The sequence below is a fragment of the Pelodiscus sinensis genome, chromosome 5, assembly GCF_049634645.1.
Source record: "Pelodiscus sinensis isolate JC-2024 chromosome 5, ASM4963464v1, whole genome shotgun sequence".
Lineage (NCBI taxonomy): Eukaryota > Metazoa > Chordata > Testudines > Trionychidae > Pelodiscus > Pelodiscus sinensis.
Window position 1 is genome coordinate 130,096,509 of NC_134715.1, and position 20,748 is coordinate 130,117,256.

At 43.6% G+C, this 20,748-nt stretch overlaps 1 protein-coding gene and 1 long non-coding RNA gene across 4 annotated transcripts in view; both read left to right on the forward strand.

Annotated features, from left to right (window-relative positions):
- The window catches only part of ATRN (attractin), a 222,481-nt gene that overhangs the window by 130,762 nt on the left and 70,971 nt on the right, over positions 1–20,748 (forward strand). The gene's annotated exons all lie outside the window — the stretch shown is intronic.
- Positions 551–3,326, forward strand: LOC142829711 (uncharacterized). The gene is made up of 2 exons (XR_012904454.1): positions 551–808; positions 869–3,326. It is a non-coding gene; the product is annotated as an uncharacterized LOC142829711 (long non-coding RNA).

Below are 20,748 nucleotides of genomic sequence, written 5' to 3' on the forward strand. Positions count from 1 at the left end.
GGACCAACCCGGCAGCACCCCAGCTGCTCTGCCCCAGGGGTCCCCGATTCAGCCGCTGCTGAAACAGATCAGCGGCTGATTCCAGGAAGCCCGGGGCAGAGCTGCTCTGCCCCGGGCTTCCTGGAATCAGCCGCTGATCTGTTTCAGCAGCGGCTGACTTGGGGACCCTGGGGCAGAGCAGCTGGGGTGCTGCTGGGTTGGTTCCGCAGCGCCGAGGGGCGGCGCTACGGGACCAACCCGGCAGCACCCCAGCTGCTTTGCCCCAGGCGTCGGGATTCAGCCGCTGCTGAAACTGACCAGCAGCATCAGTTTCACCAGCAGGTTGAATCCTGACGCCTGGGGCAGAGCAGCTGGGGTGCTGCCGGGTTGGTCCCGTAGCCCTGAGGGGCAGTGCTACGGGACCAACCGGGCAGTACCCCAGCTGCTCTGTCTCAGGCATCCCCAAGAGCAGCTGGAGTGCTGCTGGGTTGGTGCCATAGCGCCGTCCCTCGGCTCTGCGGGACCAACCCAGCAGCACCCCAGCTGCTCTATTGCAGGCATCCCCGATTCAGCTGCTGCTGAAACTGACCAGCAGCAGCTGAATCAGGGACTCCTGGGGCAGAGCCTGACTATCGTAAGGGGGGGCTATGAGGGGTCTGGGGTGGCATCCCCTCCCACCCCACTCCAGACCCCTCATAGCCCCCCCTTCTGATAGTCCGGCATATCTGATAATCCGGCACCCCCTGGGTCCTAAAGGTGCCGGATTATCGGAAGTTTACTGTATTCAGAGTTATGAATGTTTCAGAATTACAGAACCTCTGGTACTAAGGTGTTGGTAATTCTGCAGTTCTACTGTGTTTATTTTTCATGGGTTTCTTCTCCTGCTAAGAGAGCACGCACAGCTAAGAAGGAATGAACTGCATTCTATTTATTTCTATGCATCAACAGAATTAAGTAACTTGTAAGATTGACTACACCTGATGAGGCATTACGTACACCATGGTACCATTATTAGTCATATTTCAGAGTACATCTGTTACTTAAGAAAAAATTAAGATACTTCCAAAAAGGGCCTTCTTCCTGAATGTGGCGGGCATCTCTAGCTATACAGGGTTCTGCAGTTAGGAGGGAAACATTAATTGGCATACAAACTTCAATAACACTGAAATTTTACATGTCATTCACTGTTTAGTATGATTTGGGAAGTACATGTGAGAATGCAGAGTCAAGTAAAGTTATAGATAGAATCATAGAACACTAGAACTGGAAGGGACCTCCAGAGGTCATTAAGTCCAGTCCTCTGCCCTCATAGCAGGACCCAGTACCATCTGAAACTTTGTTTCAGCAAATTGACAGGTGGTTGGCAATAGGCTTTAGCATAAGAATGGAACTTGGTGAACGTGTGATATTGTACGTATAGTTCCGTTTTATTATGAGCTTTCACTTTCTTGAAGGATTTATATAAAGAAAGTACATAAAGCTGACCTGGAGTATTACTTCTCTAAGGAGATTTACAGCCTGTTTTGTAATGCAACTGGTAAGGTTTCCAGGTAAAATGGAAATACCGTCGTATCCTCACTTAAGAATGAATAACTGATTGTGGGTTAAATTAATAGCATGTATATATAACATGTACTTGTTAGTCTTTAAAGTGCTACATTGTCCTGCATTTTGCTTCATGTACATTAGTAGTTATCATTATCATAACTAATCAATTTAATACAAAAACATCCAGATTCAGAAGCAAATTAAATGTTGTGGCTTTGGGTAACTTTCCTGAAAGGCCTTCACTGGCCTTCTTACCATGCTCCCTGCATTAGGGATGGATACAAGAGATAGAATAAAGCCAGTGTGAGCGGTGGGTCCCTTCACACACTTTTCCTTATAAGACTCTGACAGCAGTAGAAAATTGAAGTCTCTTGTTAATGACAGTTCATGGTGTCTCTTTCCTTTGGATACATATAATTGCATGTGCCTAGGAGCCTATCACATTATATCTTTTCCTGACCATAATGGGATACTTGCTTTAAACTGAACAATGACAGATAAATCAGTTTGTTTTAATCTTGTGAAATTTACTGTTGAATGTAATTACTTTCGGAGAGATGCAATTACATGCTGATTTCCAGAACAGGCAGACTGACACCTCCTGTTGGGTATGGGGAGATGTGAAGCAGAACAGTTAAATGATACTTTAAAACACAAAACAGCTGTTTCCTTTCTAGCTTCTCTTGCCTTCTTATTTTTGGCATCAGTTGGTGGCATTTTTCTCCTATTTTAGAAGTTGTTCCTTTTAACATTGGGGAGTATTTTTGCAAGCAGCATTCTAAATCCTTGAAAATTAGGAATTGTTTTAGAGGACAGTCCACCATTTTTGAGGAGGTGTTGCAACGTTTAGGACTTGCCACCTAAGGTAATGCCTTCCGTTGATGGGTGACTTCAGCAGGAGTAGCTTTCTTTTTCAAGGTGGTTGTTTTATTGCAGTACTGTAGCATAGCATGCATTTCTGTGCAGTCCATATGTTACGGTGGGGTTCCTCTCCTGCCGCAGACTGCACTGGGAGTGAACTGTGCCTGTGAATGCATGTGAGTTCATTCAGACTTAGTGGTGGTGCCTCAGCTCCTAACCTGTTGTTTGCGGCGCAATGAACTATTATCAGTCATTACTTTAGGGTGTCTCTGTCTTTACAGCGATGTATGAAATGTTTTGATGATGAAGAAATGGTTTTCCTGGCAGCTGGAAAACGTTACCTTTTAGAAGTGAACCGACCTGCTATTTTTTCTATAGTTCTGCCTCTTGGGTCCTTGAGTTGTGTTAAATGGTTTTAGAGCCTTAAACAGAAGCTTCAGTCTTTTCCTTCTCCACTTTTATTGAAACACATTTGTACAGCATTGTAAATGACTGGGATAAGAAATGTACTTCCGGCTAGCAGGGTTTACTTGAAGAGATGAGTCCCCATTTAGGGTGTGGGGACAGATGGTTTTACAAAAAGAAAAAAAAAAGTACTTCTTGAAGTGTAACACTCCGATCCAAATGGCTAATACCTAACCGAGAGCTCCAAGAAAGGGAGCTACTTCAAATGAAATACATGCTCCAGCAGTAAAAAGGCAGATCTCTTCTTCACTGAAGTAGGAAGTCTGCCATGTCCTCACTGGAAAAGGTTTTGGGATAGAAGGATTTCTACTAGCATGTGGTCTGGAACATGCCGGTGTGAAGAGAGGTTTGTGATAGTACTGCATTTGTGATCCGAGGAGGTCTCCAAGCTGGCCCCTAACCATATAAAAGGTCTCCAAGCTGGCCCCTCGCCATGCTTCTCCCATGAAAAAACTTTCCTCTTCAGTGGTGTCCCCTATTTCTGAAATAGCCGGCATTGCACCTTTGGGACATGTTGCTGACTCCATCTCTTCTCTCAAGAGTGGTGTAAGTTGGGTTTCTTAGCGAAGAGGGGTGGGGTTTTTTTGGGGGGCTTTTATGGGTTGGGTTTATGTTGGTGAGTGCAGTGTTGTTGCAGCAGTGGTGTTCCCAGGATCTGAAAGAGTTCTGCTGGTGAAAGAGACAAGCCTTTGAGCTACATAGAGGTCTTCTTCAGACCTGAACAACTGTGTACAGCTTCAAAGCTTCCCTTGCACCAATAGTAATTGGGTTAATAAAAGAGATTTCCTCTCCCACTGTGTGTCCCTTACATGGGTGTGGAAAGTTTTTTAGGTAGTTTCTATGATGCTTGAATTCCAGGAGACTTAACTAGCTGTCTTAATTGTAATGCCAATTGCCATAATTGTAATGTCAGTTGCCATTGTATCTGAATGTCAAACAATATTTCAGTTGCCTGGAACTAGGAAGAGGTGCACTGTGCATGCCAATTAAAAAGTCAAATTAGAAGTCCTCTGAGTTAGGGATGTGAACACCCTTACTGGGTGAGGCTTATAGGGTAACGATTAATAGATAGAGGGTCCCGCCAGAGATAGAGGGCTGCTCCAGCCCCATGGTCCCCTGTGCTAGCTGGCAGAGCCCCCCCCCCCCCTTTTACCTCATTCTAGGCTGGAGTGAGCGGGGGAGGACTTTCCAGCCAGCCCCTCTTAGTTGGTTAAACACTATGTTTAACCAGTACACCGGTTAAACAGGATTTTACATCCCAACTCTGAATATGGAACAGAATAGAGACTCCTTGCAGAATATAAAAGGGAGCAAGGCGGGATTTTTTAAAATGGATATTTGTATTGAATCACAAAACTGTAGAAGTAGTTGAATTTTTGTTCTAAACCCATCCTTTTTTAGTTGTTCTTGATTGTTGTGTGTAATTCCTACCTATAATCCACCTCTTTTCCAGAACTCACTCATTTGTGGGAACAGTGTCACGTTGAAGTGTTTCCTATAGCAGTGGTTCTCTAAGTGTAGTTCACGGACCACTAGTGGTCCTCAGCTGCATCCCAGGTTGTCTGTGGTAGGAGCTCACCCCCTCTCCTTTTGCCCCCCCCCATGGGGACCTTACACTGCTGCTGTAGCACCAGCAAGTGGGGAGGTGAAGAAAGCAAACTCACATCCCCCAACCTCACCGCATGGGCCACGGAGCTACACATGGAGGAGCGCTGCCGCCATGGTAAGAGCGGCATGTCCCTTGGTCCTGTGTGGCAGGCAGCAGGTTGGGCTGCGCTGGGCTCAGCTATGGGATGGGCTCTTGTGGTGTGTGAGTGGCCAGTGGCCCCCGCTTCCCTGGCAGCAGTTTGGGCTGTGCGGTAGAAGGCGGCAATGCTGGGCCTGAGGGTCCTGCAAACCAGGAGGCAGGTGGGGACTTGTCCCTGTGGGTGCAAAGCCCCGAAGGGCCCCGCACCCACAGGGACTTGTTCTGGGGGGAGGGCGCCATGGACTGGTCATCTGCGGGATCCGACACCCTGGGGTCACCTACCTGCCCACCCCTGCCTTTCTGTGCCTCTCCCAGCCTACATGCCCCTTACCCCTCCATTGCCCTGAACACCCCCCCCCCCCAGCCACCTTGACCCCAGTCCTATTCCCAGGGGCGCCCTGCCCCCATGTACTTGAACTCCATCAGCCACTCTGCCCCCCAGGCACTCCCTGCAACTGGCAAGACACTCTACCCCCAGTCCACTTCTGCACCCTCTCTCCGGCCAGACATCTCGCCTCCCCTTCCCTCCCCCCCCGCTCCTGCACCCACATTTGCTCCTTGCACCTTCCCTTGCTCCTGCTCACTCCCTCTGGCCAGACACCCTACTCCTAACGTGCTTCTGCACCTCACTTCCCTACCAGATCCTGCACCTGTAACCCTTTCTGCACCCTTCCTTCCTCCCAGATCCTGCACCCCATCCTTATCCCACTCTCTGGCAGTCCTGTTCCACCCACTGAACATTTCATTTTTGTCCCCCTTCTCCTTCCCCAGAGCATATTGGGTCCATAAAATCCAGTAACTCCAGAACCCCAGAAAACGAAATCTGGCCTATGGGAAGCCCTGAACCTCAGTCCTCCCTGTCCTTTCCCTTCCCCTTTCCCCATGGGGATGGAATGCCAGGGGAGTGAAGTGTTGCAGTTGGGGGCCATATCCATGAGGGTTGGGGGTTTTGGGAGGAGTGTTTTTGCTTCTCACTTGTGTGATCCTTAACTGATTTTTCTGTGGGTCAGTGATCCCTGATGCAAAAAAGGTCCCCCACATCTGCCATAAATAAATAAAACATCGAAACCTTTTGTGTTGGACACAAACTACTATTTTACTTTTTAAAAAATAAAGTTTGATAAATTAACATGAGAGAGGTAAAGCGTTTAACCTGTTTAATAAATTAAATGAAACCAGCCTCTCTAGCTACAGCAGTAGCAAAATAGAATAATAGAATACTAGGACTGGAAGGGACCTTGAGAGGTCATCGAGTCCAGTCCCCTGCCCTCATGGCAGGACCAAATACTGTCTAAACCATCCCTTATAGACATTTATCTAACCTACTCTTAAATATCTCCAGAGATGGAGATTCCACAACCTCCCTCGGCAATTTATTCCAGTGTTTGACCACCCTGACAGTTAGGAACTTTTTCCTAATGTCCAACCTAAACTTCCCTTGCTGCAGTTTAAGCCCATTGCTTCTTGTTCTATCCTCAGAGGCCAAGATGAACAAGTTTTCTCCCTCTTCCTTATGACACCCTTTTAGATACCTAAAAACGGCTATCGTGTCCCCCCTCAATCTTCTCTTTTCCAGCCTAAACAAACCCAATTCTTTCAGCCTTCCTTCATAGCTCATGTTCTCTAGACCTTTAATCATTCTTGTTGCTCTTCTCTGGACCCTCTCCAATTTCTCCACATCTTTCTTGAAATGCAATGCCCAGAACTGGACACAATACTCCAACTGAGGCCTAACCAGCACAGAGTAGAGCGGAAGAATGACTTCTCGTGTCTTGCTCGCAACACACCTGTTAATGCATCCCAGAATCATGTTTGCTTTATTTGCAACAGCATCACACTGCTGACTCCTATTCAGCTTGTGGTCCGCTATAACCCCTAGATCCCTTTCTGCCGTACTGCTTCCTAGACAGTTGCTTCCCGTTCTGTATGTGTGAAACTGATTGTTCCTTCCTAAGTGGAGCACTTTGCATTTGTCTTTATTAAACTTCATCCTGTTTACCTCAGACCATTTCTCCAATTTGTCCAGATCATTTTGAATTATGACCCTATCCTCCAGAGCAGTCGCAACTCCTCCCAGCTTGGTATCATCTGCAAACTTAATAAGCGTACTTTCTATGCTAATATCTACATCATTGATGAAGATATTGAACAGAGCCGGTCCCAAAACAGACCCCTGTAGCACCCCACTTGTTATACCTTTCCAGCAGGATTGTGAACCATTAATAACTATTCTTTGAGTACGGTTATCCAGCCAGTTATGCACCCACCATATAGTAACCCCATCTAAGTTGTATTTGCCTAGTTTGTTGATAAGAATATCATGCAAGACTGTATCAAGCGCCTTACTAAAGTCTAGGTATACCACATCCACCGCTTCTCCCTTATCCACAAGACTCATTATCCTATCAAAGAAAGGTATCAGATTGGTTTGACATGATTTGTTCTTTATAAATCCATGCTGGCTGTTCCCTATCACCTTGCCACCTTCCAAGTGTTTACAGATGATTTCCTTAATTACTTGCTCCATTATCTTCCCTAGCACAGGTTAGGGTGTAATTATGTAAATAAAAGTGAGTTTCCATTAGCAACTAGAGGTCTGTGGAAATGTTTACATTGAGCCAGGTGGTCTATGGGCCAGTAAGTTTGAGAACCACTGTCTATAGACTCACTTATTCACTAAAGGATATGAAAGTATTAGTAAATGTTTCAGAGAAAACAATCAAAATAAGTCTTTAATTCTGAATTATCAGTCTGTCTTTGCATTAGAAAGTTCTCCATGTCACGATATCAGATAAATATTTCATTTAGTCTGGGCTTTCAACAACTACAAGAGTGAAACTGGAAGGAGACTGCTAGTTACTGATAATGTGTCCTGAATGTATTTAAATGACTTGCTTATTTTGCGTGCTAGAAAAGTGAAATTTAGTTCTGTCTCAGCTTTTCTCCAACATAAGCCCATGAAAAAAAATCTACGCAAAACCAGTAAGTGCAGCATATGATATACAAGCTACCATAGAAACATTGAATCTATAATGAATTGTCAGATATTGCTTCTTAATGAATCTAGTCCTTCCATCAGCTGCTAGATGTGTATCATATATTGTATGATATGCTACTGGAATAATCCTATGACTTTCCAAGAGCACATGCTTCTTTGCTCTTTCTTTTTCTTTAAAAAAAAAACAAAAATAACAGCAGTAACTGCCAACCCTGCAACACAACGAAGCAGTGATTCTCAAACTTTTGTATTGGTGACCTCTTTCCACGTATGGACTCAATCATAGGACACTAGAACTGGAAGAAACCTCAAGAAGTCTTTGAGTCCAGTCCCCTGCCCTCAAGGCAGGACCAAGCACCATCCTTTATAGTTGTCTGTCCAACCTACTCTTAAATATCTCCAGAGATGGAGATTATACAACCTCTCTAGGCAATTTATTGTAATATTTAATCACCCTGACAGTTGGGAAGTTTTTCCTAATGTCCAACCTAAACCTCCCTTGCTGCAGTTTAAGCCCATTGCTTCTTGTCCTATCCTCAGAGGCCAAGGAGAACAATTTTCCCTCCTCCTCCTTGACACCCTTTTAGATACCTGGAAACTGCTATCATGTCCCCTCTCGGTCTTCTCATTTCCAAACTAAACAAGCCCATTTCTTTCAGTCTTTCCTCATAGCTCATGTCCTCTAGACCTTTATCATTCTTGTTGATCTTCTCCACATCTTTCTTGAAAAGCTGTGCCCAGAACTAGACACAATACTCCAATTGAAGCCTAATCAGCATGGAGTAGAGCGGAAGAACTACTTCTCGTGTCTTGCTCATAGCACTCCTGTTAATGCATCCCAGAATCATGTTTGCTTTTTTTTCCAACATTGTCACACTGTTGACTCATTTTTAGCTTGTGGTCCACTATTACCCCTAGGTCCCTTTCTGCAGGACTTCTTCCTAGACAGTCACTTCCCATTCTGTATGTGTGAAACATTATTCCTTCCTAAGTGGGGTACTTTGCATTTGTCCTTATTAAACTCCATTCTATTTACCTCAGAGAATTTCTCCAGTTTGTCCAAATCATTTTGAATTATGACCCTGTCCTCCAAAGCAGTTGCAATGTAGCAAATCTCTGAGTGTGATCCCTCTACTTGTAAATTTAAAACACTTTTCTATATATTTAACTCCATTTATAAATGCTGGAGTTTGACAGCTCACAACCCTTCTGTCTTCAGCCAGGCTTCATGAACTGGGCTTGTTTAGTTTGGAAAAAAGAAGATTAAGGGGGGACATGATAGCGGTTTTCAAATATCTAAAAGGGTGTCACAAGGAGGAAGGAGAAAATTTGTTCCTCCTGGTCTCTGAGGACAGGACAAGGAGTAATGGGCTTAAAGTGCAGCAAGGAAGGTTTAGATTGGACATTAGGAAAAAATTCCTAACTGTCAGGGTGGTCAAATATTGGAATAAATTGCCAAGGGAGGTGGTGGAATCTCCCTCTCTGGAGATATTTAAGAACAGGTTAGATAGACATCTGTCAGGGATGGTGTAGACGGAGGTTGGTCCTGCCTTGAGGGTGGGGTGCTGTACTCGATGACCTCTCGAGGTCCCTTCCAGTCCTATGATTCTATGATAATAAGCTTGTGACCCCTTGATGATCCGCGAACCCCAGCTTGAGACTCCTGCAATCAAGAGAAAAAGTTTTAAGGACCCAATTTCACTTTCAAGCTTCCAGCAGTTCATTATATAAACAGTGATAGAAATGTAGCCGTGTTAGTCTGGGGTAGTTGAAGCAAAATGCAGGACAATGTAGCACTTTAAAGACTAACAAGATGGTTTATTAGATGATGAGCTTTCGTGGGCCAGACCCACTTCCTCAGATCAAATAGTGGAAGAAAGTAGTCACAACCATATATACCAAAGGATACAATTAAAAAAAATGAACAAATATGAAAAGGACAAATCACATTGCAGAACAGAAGAGGGATGCGGGGGGGTGGGAAGGGGGAGGAAGGAAGGTAAGTGTCTGTGAATTGCTGATATTAAAGGTAGGGAGAGTGGGATGTTTGTGAGTTAATGGTATTACAGGTGATAATTGGGGAAACTGTCTTGGTAATGGGTGAGAGTTCAAATTCTTGTTAAGTCCTTGTTGGCAAGTGTCGAATTTTAACATGAATGACAGTTCAGAGGATTCCCTTTCAAGTGCAGATGTAAAAAGTCTTTGTAGCAGAATGCAGGTGGCTAAGTCATTTAGAGAGTGTCCTTTCTGGTTAAAGTGGCAAGAAACTGTTTTCTCTTTGTGATCTTATATGTGATTATATAAACAGTGAGCAAACAAATGACTTTTATCATGTTGAAATGTGCCTCCATCTTGCCCTTATAATCAGTGTAAAAACTCTAGATTCTCTTTACTTATTTCTTGGAGAAAAGGTGACTGAACAGATTTTGATGACATCTGCTTCATGGAATAAGATAACACATCAAGAAATCTGAACCTGTGTGCTGCTTCGGTATTGTCTAATGTTGAGAAGTGTTTTTAGGAAATATTTTTGATACTGGGATTTATATAAAACACTTACCGCTTTTGTAGCGATTTTAATGCTCATCACTTCCCAAATAGTAATGAAATCTGTGAGTGTTCGTTATTCATCCCCTACAATTGATAGGCATCACTTTTAAGTCCCTATAACTTATAGATAGCAAAGACTTTATTAGCAGAGCCCTGCGTGGATACACAATTGGTATCTTCAGCTGCAAAAATGATCCAAAGATATCTGCATCCACCTCTGTGGATATAAAGTGGATATCTGCAAATTTGCAGGGTTCTAGATACAAACATTGGTATCCATATCCTTAAAAGTGAGCCAGAGATGTGGATACCTGTGGATATGATGTAGATATCTGTGGATTTGTAGGGCTCTGTTAGGCCATCCATTCCTTCTCCTACAGGTGCAAAATGGTTTTCTCTTGTGCATATATCTAGTTTTTTGTCAAGTTTGAATTGGTACACGAAATTAGGCTGTCACCTCTCTTTTGGCAACTATTCCACAGCCTAAACAACAAATTGACATGATTGATTTAGTCGATCTCTAGATTCATTTTCTTCATTTCCTTCTTGTCCATTTGCATTGTAAGCTCTCCAGGAGAGAGACCCCTGTTGTACATGTCTGTAAGGTACTTGCGTTGTGTAGAGCTCATAGTTTTTCTAGCTTATAGGAGATGGAAAATGTGAGAGCTGGCCTTCCCTACAAGTTTTGACAGTGTTTGAATTTTTCACAATGAATTGGTGTGTTGATTAATGCCATTTGTCTTTACATTGACTGCAAAGTTGTGGTCAGCATGCAGTCACCAAGTTTGATTCTTTGCAAACATGTTCAAGCAGTATTATTTTATAGTGAATACTAACATTGAGTAATGGTAACTGGGAAAGGCAGAGCATTTTCAATGGTAATGGTTCAGTTTGTGTGTTTTTGTTGTACTACGATTAGCTGTTGAAGTTGTTCTGGTTGAATGGCTGGTTTTTTATTCGTTACTCTTAAGTTAATTTATACAACAAAATGAAAATAAATAAATGTTTCCATGTAGGCTAGACTGTTGGGGTACAAAGATGCTGGCAGAAGCAGCAGTGCCCACTTAGCATCTGGAAAGTTGCCCTGAACTCCAGATGACATTTTGAATAACTTTCTTTCCTGCCTTTGTAGTATAGATAGGCTGGCCCATGGTTTACCGGGAAAGGTAATCTTTGTGCTGTTTGTAGTTGAGATTTGTCTCCTGCAGCTGTAGACTCCATTAGCAGTACCAGTTTCCTTTGCAAGAAGCTTGCCAACTGACAGACTTTCAGGCTAATGCATTAGTCTAATATCCCAGCTGCCAAGCTCAAGATAACTCAAAACAGCTTTGTAGCATAAACACATCTGAGGTCCAGCATAAGGGCTGATATTTTAAAAGTTTTTCAGGAAGTCTCCTAGTTTGAACCCAAATGCTTTTAAACCTAGCTGTGGAAAATGTGATTTAAAAAAAAAAATCAAATGTTTTTTTTTTCCCTTTTTAATTTCAAATGAATTCCAGATCCAGTAGCAAATTTCCAATTTACGTTTTGAAGAACGAAAGATGTCTTTCTAGTCTATCGTCTTATCTTTTCTGAAAGCTAAATACCATGAAACATTTGTTTGCATAATGTGCTGAGAAGAAATACTAGGCATTTTAAACAGTAAATTTAAAACAGCATGCACAGTCGTTCCAGAAATAGACCTTGGACCTGAGCAGCTTGGTTCAGCATTGATTTAATCTTCATAATTAAACACAACTGGTTAAAAAGAATGGAAAGTGAAGGCAATAGAATTATCGTAGTGTCAGGTCATAGACAAGAGGAGAACCAGTTCAGAAGCCTATTGGTTTGGTCAGGAAGACCTTGCCAGCATCTCTTGGTTGTGCTTTTATTCTTCGAATTTAGGATGAAGCATGCTTATGTCACAAAACAGGGATTTCAGGGAAGCACGCCACATTAGTTATAGAGTATTTAGGCTAGTGGAAACAATTAAAATCTGGAGATTATCACAATTTGATAATTGTGTTCCCCAAACCATTAAACCAAAGTAAATACAAAAGTGTTACAAAGTTTCCCCTTTTTATAATTGGTACGAATAGTGACACCTACAGTTAAATTTGCTTAACACCATAAGCCCTCATTTTCAAGGGATAACATTGCCAAACTAAACCAGCTGCAGTGAAATTTTCCATGCTGGCCCTCTGCCTTAGGATGAATTAGTATATAAAGTTTCACCGAAACCAGTTCAGCTTTTTGCAGGATCTGGAGGAGGGGGAAAATAGGATAGTTTTTCCTTTTTATATTTTTGGAAGGCTATAATGCCTCTCTGTGTTCAGGATTGAAAATTAGCCAAAGAATAGTCCTGTAGCCATGGTGTTGACATGAAAATGCACCCACATGTGTTGAAGTTATAAATTCCTGAAAATTGCCATTAGCGCAGGTTCAATTTGAGAGTATTAGACTTGTTCCTGCAATTTCTAATATTCTATCTTCATTTAGTGTGTGCTAGGAAATTATGTACAGAACAATATTTAAGGCAACAAGTTTTAAGACAGTCAGAAATAAAGTTGCCTATTCGGCCCCTTGCATGTATTCATTTTAGTTGTCTTCAGCTATGTGACTGCATAGTGTTGTACAAGATCTTTCTCAATCAGTGTGGAGGCAGGATGGAAATGTTGCAAAATGTTGTGAATAAATCTTGTTTCTCTCTCCTGCGCAGTCACATGCTTTTTTGTGTGATTTTTGGCAATGCTCTGCGTGGTGCATGCAGACCTGAATTAAGATTGCTCTACCTATTGTGAGCCTTTTCATGACATTGCTTGTTTGTGCACTTTCATCTGGATATGCCTCACTATTCTACAGCCGTCTGTCTATTGAGTGGACACTGCCAGTGTGGTAGTGCTTTGACATAGACGAATGGGGGAGGAGGAGAACTAGAGCTAAAGTACTCTTGTAATTTAAAGAAAACCATTCCCGCTTTTTGCTTTGCACAGCCATCTGAAAGCTCACATGTTGAAACCAGAATATATATAAATGGCATTTCTGAGCCAACTGCTGGCTGCAGCCAAATTTGGGACTACTGCAGTAGTGCAGTCCACTAGTAGAATGTCAATCAGTTCTCATCTCTGCTGAACGTCCAAAGTAAGCTGATGCTTGTATTTGCACCAAATTTACATTCGCACCCCGAAATGGTAGGGTTGTGCTAGCACGGTGTAAGGCCAGCAAGAAATGAATCAATCCACTCTTGCATTAGTCTCCCACACTGATGTAATCAGCGGCCATTTTTCAGCAGCATAGCTCTCAACATAGTATGTTGTATGCTTTCTTGGAAATGTTTTCAGGCACAAAATGACTTGGCCAATAGTGAGTAAAGAGCATCAACTTAAACCCAGTTTTGTTCTGGAGGCAGAAGTTAGGTCAACCTAGCTATGCTGGTCAGGGATAAGAACGGTCATACTGGGTCAGAGGAAAGGTCCATCTAGCCCAATAACTTGTCTTCTGATGATGGCCAATGCCAGGTGCCCCAGAGGGAGTGAACAGAACAGGGAATCATCAAGTGACCCCTCCCCTGTCATCCATTCCCAGCTTCTCTCAAACAGAGGCCAAGAGCACCATTCCTACCCATGGTGACGAATAGCCATTGATGGATGCAGCTGTGAGTGTTTCTGCAATGAAAAACAAAGCCCTGCAGCAGCAAATATGGAAGCCCAGGTCAAAAACCTGTGACTGGCCCTGTGACAGCAGCCCATGGGCTTGAGCTGCAGGGATGTTTCTGTGCCATCTAAATGTCCAGGCTTGAGCTGGGGCCTTTCATTCCGCAGGGTCTATTGTCCCAGGCCCCAACCCAATCCTAGAAGTCTGCATGGCAATGAGACAGCCCTGCAGCCTGAACTCAGGAAGACTGAATCTGCTGGCACGGACCATTGCTAGTTCTTTGCCATGTAGTCGTACTCTTTTATTCAGATTGGAGCCATGTAGATGAGGGTTGTAGGCAAAGGGAAATGAAGCCGCGATTTAAATAATCGTGGCTTCATTTAAATTTACATGGCTGCCGTGCTGAGCTGACAAACAGCTGATCAGCTGTTTGTCAGCTCAGCGCGCTAGTCTGGACGCTCCCGCGCTGACCTGAAAGCCCTTTATCGACATCCCCGTTATGCCTCGTAGGATGAGGTTTACCGGGGATGTCGATAAAAGGCTTTCATTTCGACAGGGGAGCATCCAGACTAGCGCGCTGAGCAGACAAACAGCTGATGAGCTGTTTGTCAGCTCAGCGCGGCAGCCATGTAAACTTAAATGAAGCCGCGATTATTTAAATCGCGGCTTCATTTCCCTTTGCCAAAAAAACAAATCTACATGGCTCCGTCGACGGAGCCATGTAGTTTAGACGTACCCATACATACAGCTTTTGATGCTATTTTCTGTAATTTACATTTCTTTTTAATAAAGAGCATCTGGAAGAAGTGATCAAGCAAGATTTATTTCCCATTAGCTATTTGCTATCAGTTGCTGACAGTATACTGTAAATGTGTTGACATTTCTAAAGCACTCATTTGGGCAAAAGGCACAGGTTTTAGCTATATTTTAAGAAGCATTGCAATAAGTATTAGTCATAGCATCTAGAGAGAGAGAGAGAACACAGTTACCTGCTATCCACACCAAAAGCTGGAAAGAGCCAAAATTAATACTTTAAATGATCGAAGAACGCTTAACCTGTTCAGCTGAAAAACTGAAAGAAATGCAGGCATTTAAAATTCTGGCCATGACTTCATGTTACTGTTTGAATGCTCCAAAGTCAAACTGAATTCATACCTTTAACAATACAAATGGCAGGAAAATCAAGCTATGGGGAAGGAAATAAACAGAGATGTATTTAAATGCCATATGCACCTTGTTTGTCTGTTTGGATGCTTGTTTTATCTGTTGGGAAGCTCTGAGAGCTGTCACTTTATCAGCCTTCTGTACTGTCGTCTTTGTTGATTTGTTTTTTGGCACTCAGTGTTTCTTCAAATACAAATTTTCAGTTAATTTAAAATTTTTGTGACCAGTTTCCTGATAGTGTGTGCTTCCCAGTTTATTTTGCATATGTTAACTGAGTTGTACGTTCCCTTTTCAGATTGCCTTCTATGCCTGCTGTTCCTACTAGCTTCGCTTTCTGTTGTCAGCCAGAATCTGAGAGTCTGTGAACAGATAGGTTTCAATGAAGCAAATTGCATATACAGGCAGCTCCCGGGTTATGTACAAGATAAGGGCTGTAGGTTTGTTCTTAAGTTGAATTTGTATGTAAGTCAGAACTGGTACATATTGTAGGGGAAACTCTAGCCAAACATTTCTCCAGAGCTCAGTTTTATTCTTCCACACCTCACTTCCCTCAGTCCTTTATTCTCAAGCTGAGGTGTCTGCTGAGAAAAGCTGCTCTGCATCTCCCTGGTCTGCTGGGGGAGGGCGCTAGCTTCGTGTCTCCCTGGTCTGCTGGGGGGAAGCAGCTAGTGCGGGGTTGCCTCACCTCGTTTGTAAGTAGGGATCCGATGTAAGTCGGATCCATGTAACCCGGGGACTGCCTGTACTTTTAAATGTGCTGCATGTGGGCAAAAACCTAAATCTGGCATGATTAGGCAACATAAATCATATGTTATGAATGAAGGCTGAGTTAGGCTTTAAGACATAAAAAATGCTACATATTCTAGTAGGAAAATTGAAATAGTTAAATATTTTTTTAAATATAGTAATATAAAAGTATAATACTTCTAGTAATATAAAAGTAATACATTCTATTCAATGTTATAATATACAGTAACCCTATTACAAATGTAAGTGACTTGACTAAACTAGTTGCCTCACCCTGGATAACACTCAACTATAACTTGATAGTGAACCCCCAATCAAAAGAAAACAGATCCTCCCCCCATCAGGGTCTATCACCTGTGAATTAGGCCGATAAAGGAAAACAGTCTCAAATTAAGAGTGAAAACAAAAGGAAACTGTCTTAGGGATTTTATATCAAGGGAGAAGCAGGGGAGAAATCCGGAAGTATGTTGCCCAGGACCTGCAACCTTTGGGCTGATTGAGAGCCCGCAGGGAGGAACACTGGGGAGTCCCTCACTGATGGTTCAGGAGCCCTAGCGAGGACGGCAGGCAGATGACACTTGTGTAGACGGAAGGCAGCAGATGGCGTGTCCTCGTCTATTCCTCCACCTGGTTTGCAGCTGGATCAGATCCCTTGGTGGCCTCAGGAGGGAGAGCTGATGACCTGCGCAAACACTGCCGCTCAGATGGACAGCACCCCTCATGGGCTGTCCCTGCCCAGACTTATAAAGCTTCAAGGGCGGGAAACCTGTGAGGTGATTTTTACCATATGACCCCTCAGTGGAGATCAGTTCTGAGGTAAACCGGAAAAGGCGGGAAATTCGGTCTGTGCCCATCCTTGTTTACCATTCTGAGGTGGAGAGCCCCTCCCTGCCCTGAGGTCACCTGGTATACAGGTTCCATTTTGTTTTTCGTGAACAATCCAGAAACATCATTTAATATTATCAAATAAACATACAGTTTGCATAATGAACATATTTACATGATTGATTACTATCACCAGGAGGTGTTCCAATGAAGCAAATTGAATATACTTTTTCATGTGCCGAGTATGGGCAAAACCTAAATCTAGCGTGTTTAGGCAACATAATTCATCAGTTATGAATGAAGGCTGAATAAGGCTTCAAGATATCAACAGTGCTGCATATTCTATTAAGAAAATTGAAATAGTTAAATATTTTTAAGAACTTCCAGTAATATAAAAGTAATACATTCTATTCAGTGTTATGCTATAACTCTATTACGGATGTAAGTGACTTGACTCAACTAGTTGCCTCTCCCCTCTCCCCCTCCTCCCAGCTAACTACCCCTATCAGGGTATGTCTACACTAGCTCGTTAGTTTGAGCTAGGTAGGCAAATGAGGGCAACCGGGGTTGCAAATGAAGCCCGGGATTTAAATATCCCGGGCTTCATTTGCACGTTCCCGGGTGCTGCCATTTTTAAATCCCCCTTAGTCCGAACTCCGTCCCCGCAGCTACACGCGGCATGGAGTAGGTAGTTCGAATTAGGATCTCTAATTCTAGGTAGTTCGAATTAGGATCTCTAATGCCCTCATTTGCCTACCTAGCTCGAACTAACGAGCTAGTGTAGACATACCCTCAGAGAGAGTCAGCAAGGAGGAGGAGCAGAATCCGGTTCTGTGAGGAGCCGTCTTTTAAGCCGGCTCCCCCAGCACTATCTCTGTGGACAGAAGGGAGTCCCCTGCTGACCCTGCACTTCCAATGGCACTTAGCTTTTGACATGTACAAGAGCTGGGTGAGGGGGAGGGAGCTCTTGTACATTTCGAAAGCAGGGAGCGCAGGGCCAGCGGTGGACTGCTTGATTCACCCGCTAGCGGTGCGCTCAGCATCACTTCCGCCTTTGAAATGTAGCAAGAGCCAGTAGGGATCTTAGCCCTATTGTCCCTCTGCAAATTTGTGTACAGAGAGTCAATCCCTTACCGCTCTCTAAAAATGCAAAGTTTCAAAAAGTTCAATGAATAGAAGCCAATATTAAGTTTCTCATATTGACTTCTCTGACAGTCAATTTAAATTTCATTTAAAAAAGATATTTCATTTAGCTATTAAAAACAAATTTAACAAATCAAACTTATTTAAAAAAAACTTGAATATTTAACTAAATATTTGAGTGGGGGTGATGTCTGATGATCTCACCACCTGCAGGTGTGCTTATGACCGATCTTGGAACATTCTGCTTACAATACCCAATTCTGCTTGCCTAGCCACAAGAGATAATCAACGGAGTATACTTGGTCGAGTTCTTCCCTTGCTGACTCCTCTTATTTGGGAACTTTGCCTCTTTTCTGCAGCTTTGCTTCTTTCAGCGCACACAGTCTTTTTTCACACAGTCCTTTTTCTCAAAGTGATAAACAAGTCCATACTCTACCGGGAAACTGATTCGGACCCTAGTACGGCCTCTCTTCAGCTCTTTTACTGTTAATTCATTCATGCCAACCATTCACACCACTTGTGATTTGTGACAGTCGCATAAACAGCACAAGGTGTTTTCAACTTGAAAAGGAAATTGTGGCAGCCCTTGAGGCTTTTTACCCTTTTACGAGGTGCAGACTCCCTTAATGTCAGGGCCGGCTCTAGGTTTTTTGAGTTTGAGCAAAAAAATGTTTGGCCGGAGCTCCCCCCTTTTTTTTGTTGGCCGTAACCGTACCCTTGGCCGCACATATTTTCTAAAGGCATGCCATAGTGTTCCAATCTTTGTAGAATTACATCTGTGAGGGCGTTCCTAGTAATTTCGTTCGCTGGTATAAATTCTATAAAGTGTTCACAAATTTTCACTTCTGCAGTTTCATCAATTTTCACAAATCATAAAACTATTGACATTTGCTTGGGTTTGCTCAGATCTTGAGTACCATCAACTATAATTGAGAAATATTTGGTCTTTAAGTTAAAGACTAACAATTTTATTGTGGCATAAGCTCTCCTGAGTTGCAACTCGCTTGTCAGATGCAGGAAGTGAAAGAAAAGGAAACAGATAGTAGGGATACAGAGATGGTGTTATATAAGAGCTAGTTCAACCAGAGTGGAGGTGGATACCAAGAATACTTTCTCACTTTCTTATCCACATCCACTCTGACACAGTGTAGCCAGACAGGAACCCCCCTGTAACATCCATCTTTGCTTGCCTGGAGCATGCAGGGCACACAGAACAGTAAAAGCCTTGGAGTAGGAGGCTCAGGATATGCAGGCTGCTGTGACCGTGAATGGCTGTAAACAGAGATACGCCAATTGCTGACCAAGAGGCTGCCGAGGAGTGCCCTTGACTAAAACCCATATTGATATGAACACAGCCGTCCGCGGAGGAATCTCTTGCCCAGTAAAAAAAGTCTAGTACTCACAATTTAGTTATCTCTCTTGCAAGTGTAAATTAAGTTGAAACTTGCTTGTAAGAACTGGTGCCACAAAATGGACCAGTACAATGTGGCATCTTAGATAAGAAAGAGGATACAGATCCCTATGGGTATAAAGATGGGTCTAGCAGCACATTTACTCTGTGTGTCAATCTACCATCTATCTGCTGGTTGGGTTAGATGTTTGACCTCCCGAGGTTTCATGGGGACGCCCACCTCGTATTCATCTTTCCTAGGAATTGAGGGACCGGCCCTGGCTTGACCCGCTGGAGTCGAGAGGCACAGAAGGGGGTAAAAATTGTACCTGGATGTGGTCATTTGTCTTAAGTGTACACATAGACTTAGAGCTCTTTAAAGATTAAGCTGTCACCTGGTACCATTATTTCTGTTTTCTATCTTTATTTTCTTTGTAACCATTTTTAAGATCTATATTTGCTAGCAGTTAAGAAAGAGAGCAATAGCCATTGTAACCATATGCTTTATAAGCTTCTTTAATAAACCTGTAACTGTTTAAGCTTTAACCTGACTCCTTCAGTTGCTATAACAGAACCAAGCACCATTTAAAAGAACTTCAGCCGGTCATAAGGGACAGGTATAGGAGGAGCTTGGGCGTTTGGATTGTGCCACTCCCAGGTGACACATCCGTTGGGGCATCTCTCAGTCTTCCCTAGACTGCCCGCTGCGAAGGGATCCTGTATCCTAGAAGCTGAAATCTGAGATGTAATAAGCTCTTCCTATAAACTTCTGGGGCGTCTGTCAGCCTGTTGGCTGCTCTCCACGACGGGACCCCGGTCCTAGTGGTAAAGGTACAGACGTTAAACCTCTCTCTCTCTCTCTCTCTCTCTCTCTGCCCTGACCGTCAGCTGACACACAGTTATCTCTGAATCTTAGCAAAGTATATCTAGAGTAGAGACATGACAATGCAATGGAGTAACCTGATAATTAAAGAGAAAACTACCCCAGTCTCCCACACCGATATATTTCACCTATCTTCTCAAGAGGAGGATATTTTGCAAGACTGGGAGCAAAGGATATCCTATTGAGTGCACCCCTTTTCCTGATGTATTGGGTTGGAATAAACTCACCTCACTTGATGACTTTACATGGGGGATGTGAATTTGACCCACTGCTATGAGAAGATCTAATTTGTCTTAGTCCAGGAGGAAAACTTCTAGAAGTTTTCTAGATTCTGGGCCGGGAGGAGATAGCGAGATAAATACACTGAAGAACCACCTACAGTCAGTACATGAGCACATGCGATTCATTCATTTCAGATCAATCTCCAGGGCTTGTAGAGGGACCCACTTAACCGACCCACCTAGCTCTAAGTATCACTGACAGCCTGACTGGATTTCCCAGGGTCTCTGGTCAAGGTAACATTTGGAAGCCGTCAGAGCAGAGACCTGGGCAGCCCACAGCAGGGCTGGGAGGGAGCTAAGCTGGTTTAGCCACAGAGAAGAGGCTTCTCTGGTGTTGGCCGGTGTATTGGCTGGTGTCATTCCAGTCCCCTTGCAGGGAGCGCCAAGAGCCATGGTCAGGGGCAGAGGCAGCATGGGCATGGCCTGAGTTGGGCTCCTGGTGCCAGCTCAGAGCCTCTGTCCCTAGCAGGCGGAGGTTCAGAGCAGCCCGTGGGGGCTCCAGCCAGGGCTCTGTGGCCTCCGCCCACACATCGA